Source organism: Perna viridis, chromosome 3, assembly GCF_037379345.1.
Source record: "Perna viridis isolate PV_CMFRI_1.1 ecotype Kerala chromosome 3, ASM3737934v1, whole genome shotgun sequence".
NCBI lineage: Eukaryota > Metazoa > Mollusca > Bivalvia > Mytilida > Mytilidae > Perna > Perna viridis.
This window is the reverse complement of record NC_142447.1, coordinates 37,832,432-37,843,377: the sequence shown is the minus strand read 5'-3', so window position 1 is coordinate 37,843,377 and position 10,946 is coordinate 37,832,432. Positions and strand designations below refer to the sequence as shown.

At 31.9% G+C, this 10,946-nt stretch overlaps 1 long non-coding RNA gene across 2 annotated transcripts in view; it reads right to left on the bottom strand.

Annotated features, from left to right (window-relative positions):
• Positions 1-738: 738 nt before the first annotated feature.
• LOC148622144 (uncharacterized) overlaps positions 739-10,946 on the bottom strand; it is a 28,224-nt gene continuing 18,016 nt past the window's right edge. Inside the window, exons 2-3 of one of the 2 annotated variants that reach the window (XR_015920582.1) lie at positions 2,652-7,279; positions 739-2,180 (exon numbers count right to left, since the gene is read on the bottom strand). This is a non-coding gene — a long non-coding RNA (uncharacterized LOC148622144). The remainder of the gene's footprint in view (positions 2,181-2,651; positions 7,280-10,946) is intronic. The other variant, XR_015920581.1, reaches the window with a different exon arrangement.

Sequence of the window (10,946 nt, the reverse complement as noted above, 5' to 3'; positions counted from 1 at the left end):
TACTATTCACAAATGATCTACGATACACAGATTAACTTTTTTTCATTCTCATTTTAAATATGTACATCTGAAGATCCTATTCCCAACATTTGTTGTATTATGGTACTTTAGTGTTGAGCTTCTCCTTTTGAAGTGAAGAAATTGAAAAACACTAGCATTTCTGCAATTGTTACTTACAATTGTAAATGCTTTACAAACAAGCATGAATTGCAACTTTCACTTTCAGTTCTGAAAACAAGAGGTCGTATCAGTCTTACATTTTGCCAAAATAACCTAACTCTTATTGAAAGAATGTACCTTTGTTTGAGTGAGATTCACCATGTATAATTAAAATATTGAAAAGTCTTTGGTGCTGTATATGTCTTTACTTGTTCTATTAATTTGAAAGTCATTGTGATGTTCATATCATTCCCCAAAAATTCTGGATCACAATAATATCCTTTGCCATAAGCATTGAGATGGAGGAATATAGCATTGCATTCTTTCAGTTGGTTCATCAATCAGCCAACCATTTTATCTAGATTTTCTATATGCATACAGATCATGGGCAGATCCAGAAAATTATAAAAATAAAGTTCTAATCAGAGATCATCAGATGACTTACTAAGCGTTTTTGATATCTGAAATTCTGGTTATATGCTTTAATAATGGTACAGACCGCCGGGACCAGGATTTTTTTTTATCGCAAAAAGTATTATTGAATCATTTTGTTTCAATATTTGAATTATTATGTGTGTTCTCAGACATGTCCGATTGCTATTGAATGATGCTTATACTATGCCCAGTTTTTTTTTATAAAAAGATCCTGGTCCCAAGGGCGTGTGAATCATAGATAACACTGTAATTCATTCTTTTTCATGTTGCAGCTGGCGGAAGATGTTTTGCTTAAATTAAAGTTTTTAATTTATAAAAGTGAGATGGGGTTCCAGGCTATCCTTTGCTAATTTTGTTGTCCAAGTTGTGCACAAAGTAAAAAAATCCAGTAAAACAGAAAGCGAAAAGGGGTGTTCCAACCAACAGAGCACTCCCCTAGAGTTCACCACATCAGATGTTGGTTATCTGTAAATGAATGTGTAGTGATGAATTTTCAGGTCTAATATATGTTGGATTTTACTTAAGTGATTTTAGTCGAATTTACAGGCCTTCTTAAATTTTTATGAAAAAAATCCTTTTCAAACTATTTTCTGAACACTTCCAGGTATTGAGATGATTATTATACGACGTTCCTCGAAGTGGGCTTTACTGTTTTGCACTTGTACGTGCGTATGCGTTTCCATCTGAAAACATTTTTTTACGTCACAGTTTTCTCAGCAACAAGAAGCATAAAATGTGTTAAGCATGTTCTATTTAACACACTTACCTGTCAGATTCTTAACCTATCAGTAATATTTTACCATTAATAAACAGAAAGTGAAGAGCAGTGATTTTAACCAAGTAAAATTGGCGGGAAAAATTCAAATTGATAAAAGTATCTATTTTTTTTTAAATCTTGTGTTCACCAAGGAAATTTTCTTACGCTGAAATTGGTTTTATTTAAGTATAATTACAGTGTAGGGTAATACTGTTGCTATAGTTTCTGAATGTGAATGCACATTAACTTTAGGACAGGTTTAAAAAATTGGGAAAAAGGTGAAATGGAACAATATTTGTAAATGTGTGTAAAGTTGGATAAGTAGTATGGATAGACACTGTCAAACCTTTCGTATTATTACTCGGTGTATTGGACTAAACAATATAGATGTAATACCGACAATGAAGATAATGTTTTCTTTAAATTTAGAAACTACTTGATTACTTCTAGCAAAAAAATCATAACATGCATTCTCCAATGCATACCCTTAGATACCAATTCCAAGCACTCGCCATACAGGACGACTCGCTAAGATTCACAACATTTGCACTTTTATAACATGCATTTTCCAATGCACACCTTTAAATTCCAATTCCAAGCACTCACCATACAGGACGACTCGCTAAGATTCACAACATTTGTACAATCATAACATGCATTCTCCTATGCACACCTTTAAATCCCTTTAAGTGAACAAGTAACACCACAAAGAGAACAAAAAAAAATACAATGGAATTATTATATAAGTCAACATAAGGCTGCTTTGGTGGTCCATATATTTAGCTCTGAACCAGTCGCCGTTCTCTGTCGTCGTCGTCGTCGATGTTGTCTGAAGTTTTTAAAAAATGGAGTTAAGTGAACAAGACAATCAAAATAAATTACTTAAAACGAAAGTGCTGCAAAACGATAGTATTTGTTTTTTTCAAATTTTTTTGCAAATATTTTGATTGACCCAGTAAATCTATCATAATATATAATAATATTGGATTTGTGATTTCAATGAGATGAAAAAATAAGCCTTTGACCCACAAAAGTTATCTTATATACTACAACTCCTTATAAGAGCTTAATATGAATAACTATATGACTGACCTAGAAATATGTACGAGTTATAAACCTCCCACTTGATAACATTCGCGGTTTAACATCGTATGGTGTATCAATTGTTTCGTCTCGTATCCTTTCCTTATATATTTCCTCTATCGTTTATTGTGAACGAAAAACAAAAGAAATGTGTTTCCGAACATGGTTCCGTTCAGCACAGCGATCACGTGTCTGGAAGATTTTTAAAAAATGTTACCTTTAGGTCGAATGTATATAGAATTTGTTGGCTCTAGTGCTATTATCCTCCTTATACTGTTTATGACCATAGGGAGCTACTGAAAGTATTGGATTCATTAGTTAGTTACAGTTACCTACTGAAAAATATTCTTTAGCACTTTAACATCGAACATGGGGAGGTTTCAATTGTATAAATTAGAGCTTTTTTTGAGAGGTGTTATATAAAAAAAAAACGTCATTTTAGAATATAATTGTACGTGTACTTCTGTGTAGTAGTGAAAATGTATTAAGCTTTGCAAATGCGCAAATGCTTGTTAAAAAGATGTAACATAAAACATGTAGCCTAGTCTATTCTATTCACTTGTTATATAGATACTAATACATGTAGTACGAATAATTAAGAATGTCGAAAATAGTTTTGTCTCACAACTTTAAATTGCTTTTGCCCGTCATAGTGCTAATGACTTTTTCGAGTGCTATATAAATTAATGCGGTATACCTTTATAAATCATAAACCAAACCAAAAAAACGGGGAAAGGACAGGTCACATGCGTAGTATTAACTGATGTTTGCTCTTTTCTGTGCTTACTAATGTACTAGGCACTATACTTTTGTTTAGAATCATCACATCGTTCTAAGCGATTTTGTAACAAGTTGATATAACACACTGTTGTTATTTATGAAAAGTTTAAAAGTTATTGTAAAAAAATACGGAAATGGGAACAGCGTGCGATAGGCGGAGAAATTGGTGATTTCTACACACGGAAATTCTTGCAGGAAATCGATAGAGTAACATATATATGTATTTACAATTCGCTCTTTGTTTTGATGTTACTTTATAGACAATGTAAGCATTCACCCTTCTATAGAAAGATTAAGCACGTTGTTTTGTTTGTTGTTTTTTGTAAGTAACTATACATACATGTATCTAAGGCGGTGATGCTTCAGTTATATACATGTACCACAGAAAGGGAAACAAATGTCAACGTGCCATATGATATAATTTTGCATTAAAATTCCTGACTTAATCGATAACAAAATAGTAAACAAAACAACAAAACACAAAAAGACACAACAAAAACAAAACAAAAATATAAAAATACAACAACAACAAAATAAAAACCAACAAAACAAAAACAAGGAAAACAAAAATAACAGCATGCATTTTAAAACGTAGATTAAAGGGAATGCTATCCCGAGCAGTATTTAAAACTTTCCTCACAAGCTTACTACTCGAGACAGTGACTTATGCAATATTAAAACTTTCCTCACAGGCTTACTACTCGAGACAGTGACTTATGCAATATTAAAACTTTCCTCACAAGCTTACTACTCGAGACAGTGACTTATGCAATATTAAAACTTTCCTCACAAGCTTACTACTCGAGACAGTTACTCATGCAATAACCGCATATCGTTCCATTAAAAAAATAACACTCAAAAAGCAAATTGTGACAGGAGAACTTCCTACAAAAAGGAATAAATAGCTATGCTAAAGCAAATGATACGCCGTCCTCCCATTTCGGTGATTAACTGAAAAACACTATATATAAAATAAAATAAATGAATTAAAAAAAAAACACACTAATACAATAAAAAAGTGAAAGGAAGCTTCTTTACAAACACTGCTCCAAAATAAATAGTTATCCCAAAGCAAGTTAAGTTGTCTACCGACGCATTGAGGGGAGGACGGATTGATGATAATGCAGACGGGCGCATAAGGATGATAAACCTTAAAACGTCCGTTAGCAGGCCGGCGTATGTTATAAACTGCATATATTGTTAAGACAAGATTCGAATGCTAATGCTTTTGAACTCATTGCAAACAAGAATACATAACCTGATATTCCCAGAAACAGCATTGAATCAGATGCTAAGGTTAGAATGAGATTTAGAGATGTTTTCCTGTCAGAAAGTGCCCCGTTCATAGATCTCGGAAGTTTAGGTAGACATTACATAGACAGAGAAATTGGTGACTTCTACGAACGGATGTTTTTATCGGAACATGATGAAACATCAATAATTGTACCATTTTGAAAAATGTATTTTCAATGCGAACTACCGCTTTTCAGGAAGTATGAATCAAGTGGTTGTCGGGTGCCCAAATCTACTGTGTTTTATACTTAGTACTGATTGTAATGGAACAGTGATAGACTTTTTTGATTCACCCTATATTATAATAGATGTAGAAGGAAAAATACGATAGTGACTCAGCACGAAAGGAAAATTGTACTTTGACGGAGTCATATTTTAAAATCATTTTCGACTCTAATGTATGTTTTATTTTGTCTATATTTACAAGATCGTTGGAAAGTACATTCAAATTATTCTCGGACTAAAAACATAAATAGTAGATATATGTCACATTTCAAGTCGTCAAGTTCCCGTTATATTTTTATTTTTTTTTAAAGATTTAATTTCCTTTCCTGTGTTCTATTACTTATCTTACAGTTAGAAATGCTTGCAACCATTATCTCGTTGTCAGATCTCAGCTGTGAGGAACTCCTAAAACCCGCTTCTGTGCTTCGACGGGTTAATCCTGATTATGTTTTAACTAATAGTAGACCATAAATACCATTTTACATAGTTCGACGTTGCTGGTAAAACACATGTATTTTAAGCAGAAATAAGATAACAGCACCTTAACTAAAAGGATTTATTAAGATTATGTCTAATCAAGGATTGGCTCACCTTTTTACACTAATGTTGTACTATTTTGTATAGTTAACGATAATCCTGCTGAGTACTTATGTCTAACTAACCTATATAATACCACCTTCTTCCTTTGTACTTCAAACAATCGTTTTGAAAGCTTTTAAAGAACCTTCAAATGATCTTAAGGTAACCACAATGATAAAAGTTGATACGTATTTTAACTTATTTACCAATTGGTGGACATGTACTGTAATGAAAGCTTTGAAAGCAGGAGTCTGATTTCAACAAGGATCACTGTCGTTATACTAACTTTTATTTTGTTTTTGAAGAATTGTTATCGTTCTGTTACCGTAGATCTTATATGTTGTCGGGGCCTTTCAGAGCTTACTTAAAGGTGTGTTTACACTTTTTGAAGACTTTTTGGCGATCTCTGAAAGTATTTTCTATCTAGATTATACGCGGTGCATTTGTTAACATCCGTTCTTTCTCTATTAGCTGCCAAGGCCTTCATCCAAGGATTACGACCTAGCTTGCTTTTAAAATAGCTCCAATTATTTGCTAATAAGACGGTGTAAAGCATGTCTTATATGTTTTATTTTGTCATGAATCAGCACGGGGTAATTGTCAAAATTTTTACTTATTACGATAATTATATAGAAAATTACTAAAATAATTATCGACACATAATATACAGTTTAGTTTGCAAAAGATTGTTTAATATGCCACGGAAGCCATGGTTCCGGGGAGACGACTCTGCAAGATCATAAAAATCCTATTAGAAGTAATTTAATAAACGGTCGCATCATTTATTCTATTATGTGAAAGCAGTTTTTACATATATTTTACTTATGTTTTGATTGCTAGGCACCGCGCCTGTCAGAATCCGTTATTGTTTTCTTTGGAGTGTCAGCTGTTAGGGGAAATGAGCAGCAGGAATTTAACTGTTGAATTATAGGTCTCGTATAATTATTGGCAGCCGTTTGATTGCGTACGTGTGGTTCAAATCTAACATTAATGAACCTTTTTCTTTTTTCATTTATTAATATACGAAACATTAAAATGTTGTCTCAAAAATTATTATTACAAAAGAGATATTTTATAACCGCCCGAACACGAAATATCACTCGTTTTTAAGTGGTTTCCGCATTTACGACGAAATAAGCAAATGTTTTTGCATAATTAAACACATTTTCTATTTGAAAATGGAAAGAAGAAATACATTTTGCTTTGCACTTATGAATCAATTTTCTTTCTTAAGTGGGATGTCATTTGGCACACGGCTCTGATTGGCAGCTGCAAAGTGGCGTAATTACATTTCAAAGACGGTTACAGCGAACGTTACAATAATGATGATGTTCTTTTTCATCAAAACAGACTCAAAGTCCGTATAAATGAAGCAGTCAGCAGCTGATTGATGCGTCAGTAATGGATTAACGGTAAATTTTTGCTATTCTGTTATAGATCATAGGAGTGATTCTGTCCTGATCACAGTAATTAAAAGCGATAATTACACATTCCAGAGACATTTAAGTTCCTCAGTAACTCATCCCATAGAATTTTGCTGCTCATGTTTAAAACTAAAATGAATTAGATTTAGACCAATATTATTTTTATGTATGGTCCACAATACAATTTCTTTCTGGATCTCCACCTTTTGCCAAAAATGATATTTTGCCAGACAGTAAGATATCTTTTTAAAATCGGAAGTGACGACGCTGTATCCTTGCAGTAGATTTGATTCAATGTTTTGTCTTTCCTGTGCAATAGAAGATCAACTCGATTGTATAGCATTCTCAGTTGTTTTATCCATACTATTTCGCACATCATGAGCATGTACCGCCGTAGAACTGACTCAAATGCCTTTCAGATCAGTTATATACTGTAGCAAAATGGGACACTTGTGATTTACAAAGTAGCTTCTCTTTTGAAGACAAAGTGTTTACAATAGCCTCTTTTCTGTTACAGAGATACTCTTGTTGATTCTTCAACCGCCTTTGAAATAATGGCACAGATTTAATAGAAACCGTATACTTGTTTAAAAAAAAACACTGGCATGCATGAAAATATAACCGTTTACAATATAAATTTGTATAAATAAAAAAAAATATGTGTTCCTCCTAAATTGTACTCCTGTAGTAAGTGTTTTTCTCCATTTCTAGAGATGGTTTTTAACTTCTCATACTATTGATGGAAATGTATACTGTATAAAATAATTATATTAGTGCGTAAATTACCAAGTTAAAAGACTTATTGAAAATTTCTTTCGAGTAAGAAATGTATTTCAACTTTTGTACTTGCCTTTTATAATTAATTTGATAAATAACTGCATTTGGAATTCAACACTACGTATTTACATTTAAAAAAAATATTTTTGCTCGTTGCGGTTTTTTATGGCTGTTTTGACTCTGTAAAGTGTTTTGTAATTTATACTGTTTGTATTGATTTCACGTTTTTCAGGAATATGCATGAACTTTACCGTGTATATTCAGGATAAGCCTAGATATGTTTCACGATCGGTGCTACAAAGTTTGATAATGTTTCAGAGTATTTGACAGTTTATAAAAACTTTAAATATATCCCATTTTCAGTTTTTGTATAATTATTTTATGATATGCACAAAGTAAAAAAAAAACTTGTGGACTAAAACCGTTCAAAATAGACCGCCAAGTTCTTTAAGACTTGATTAGTTTCAGACTATAATTTTATTTTAATTAAATACATTGTGCCTTTATCGTGTCTGTCGTGTGGACACTACTGTTGCAATTTTATTTTTCGAATTAATTCACTTTAATTCAATATTTTCGAATTTTATTACAATAAAAAAATTTTAAAAAATGAGGTATACGCTATTATTACACTAAGTGAGGCTGAAGGTCTTTCACGCCATTTTCTTTCTTTTCTTTCTTTTTTTTTTAAGGGGGGAGGGAGAGGTTATGCTTTATTATATTCCTGTACTATCAATGAATGTTATATTACCAGATAGTTTCCATCGTCTGTATTTTGAAAAAAAAACACCTGACGTGGTTACATAACAATGGTCGGCGATGACGTCTTCATTTTTGTCAACTCTTTCATGTGTATGCATACGAGCTGTATGCTCTTAAAATTTTAATCAAATATTTTTTTTTTAAGTTTTGCTTTTTCATTTTTTTTCTCATAAACCTTCAAACGCATGAAATTATGGGAAAGTTTTGTTAAAAATTAAATTTCAAAATTTCACATGGTGTAATAAGCGATTTGTCAGATTTTAGGCCCGATAAGTCTCTTTTAGATCTTATAATGACACTAATATGACTGCTGGGTAAAAAAATTAAATGTTGCCACATTAAATATTTACAAGATGTTGTTTCATCTCAGACGCCAACCTTTTGGGATAAGCAAACAAAATGCACATGCTTAGTATAAAAAAACTAGACATTCGTTTTTAAGTTGCATTGAATTTTCACTGAAATTAACGTTAGGTACTTGCAATCGATTCCAAAGTAACAAAAAGGAGAAAAAAATCTCCAATGTCTTCTGTGCTGTATTTCAGTCACGATTCCCCTCTGTTTACAACTTTTATGTAAAGATACATGTATACATTTTTTTCACCGACAATACATTATATATAATACATCGAATAAGTTATGTTATGAGAATTTAACCACCATACAAAAAAACGTGAGAAAGTTTCTCACTTTCTGCTATTGGATGTGAACAGTTTTAACTCATTTTAGATTTAATTTTGAGCAATAAACATATATAAAGTACTTGTAGAGCGGTTAGGTGAATGAAGTGCAGATTTTTAGCTTGATATTTAATGATAAGATCTTTATAGAATCATAAGAAATATATAAATGTTGCAAGTGATCTTGCTAAAATTATGGCGTTTCCAAAGATTGGACGCTTTACAATTATTTACTTTTATACTATTTTTTTCACAGCTGTATGTTAAAGGAGTATTTTATAAACAGATATAATTCTTAATAAAAAACTTTTTTTTAAAAACCAATGAAACTTTTTATTGTAAATTTTAATACAGACAACGTTCCGGTTGGTCGCCATTGACTATGACAATGTAAAAAATATTAAAAGAAAGCACTCAGGGAAACAATTTAAAAAAACATGCCAGTAACACCCAATCATGATGATGACAACAAATAAATTCCTTTTGAAGTCACAAAATTAATTGTCTACGAGGAAATAACTATATCAAATATAGTCACGGGGCCATTTACTTCCTGTTTCATCCATTCCCTAGAGTGTCACGGAACTACTTGATAATTTGCAACATCTCTAAAGGCTTTGTGACCGTTTTTGAGAGACGACCTCAGAGTACATCCTTGTCCTACAGTTCCCATACATTATCTAGTCACTATAAGCACTTATGGCATGAAATTTTGTCATTTTAAGTATTTTGGCTGTCAATTTATGACACTTAATTTTGCATCAAGATTCTCGACTAAGTCATCAATTTATCAGTTTTCAGCGGTCCATCAAATTTTGCTATATATATGGGTAAAACTGGTAGAATAAATCTAATGAGTGGAATTTCTGACACAGGTATAATTCACATGTCTGTATACTAACCACTCAGAAGGGAATCATTGATAACACGTATAAGATGATGCTTCCATTCAAGAGGACTTTGTATATGGATGACCTTTATCGACAAGTCCTACAACCTAATTATTCTAATCAATTTCAACCTCTACCATTCTTAATAGAATGAACAAACCCCGATATGCAGTGCTATCATGCTTAAACTTGAATTTTCAAGCAAATTATATGTAAGCGACAAAGTCTTCTTGAACAAAGAATTAGTAAGTGCATTCTTCGTATTGTTTTTGATTGTCGAAAGTTATTTTTGTCTATTTACGCGATGCCTACTATATTTATGATTGCAATGTTATCGCAAAAACTGTAAATCTCTATATTAGTATCTTTCACTTGCTTATGTGTCTGTAATCTTGACTTTCTTATCGTTACAGTTTCTTTCGATTTTAGTGCCGAAAAACCTTCAATACATAATTAGACTATTCAAATAAGTTTCGTCTGCATTCTGTAAATGTTTACGGTTATGAAAGTCAATACTGTTTTTTTATTTTACAGAAACGTTTTTGGAGTAATAACCCGTAACAAGCAATTACTACAAATCATAATATGGAAGATTGATCTCCGTTGAAGATAACCGAAATGTTAAGGCTCTAACATTGAATGAAATAGACCTTGCGTAATCAAAAACTGAACTTCTGGGAAGTCGGTGTTATTTCAAGAGCAGAAATCAAATAGTGAATGTTAATAAGCCGACAATCTACACAACAATGACAGTGAAAAGTGGTAATTGTAACTATAAACTGCAAATAATTATAACAAAATATAATCTCAATAGGAATCATTGTATTCTGAAAACAAGACTAATACTAATCTTTCATCACTTTGACCATAACACGAATATATCATGAACGATCTCATCAAATCAACGCAAATGTTTGATGACTGATAACTTATCTACCAACATCTCATCCAAGGTAAAATCCAACTTAAACGAAAAATCTACTACATCTTCAGATATCCTTGACTAATTTTGAGACAATAATATATGTTGAAATCTAATCATATGTTAAGGCATTATTGATACGGATAGGTTTATTATCATCAAAAATTAATCCTCCCCCAA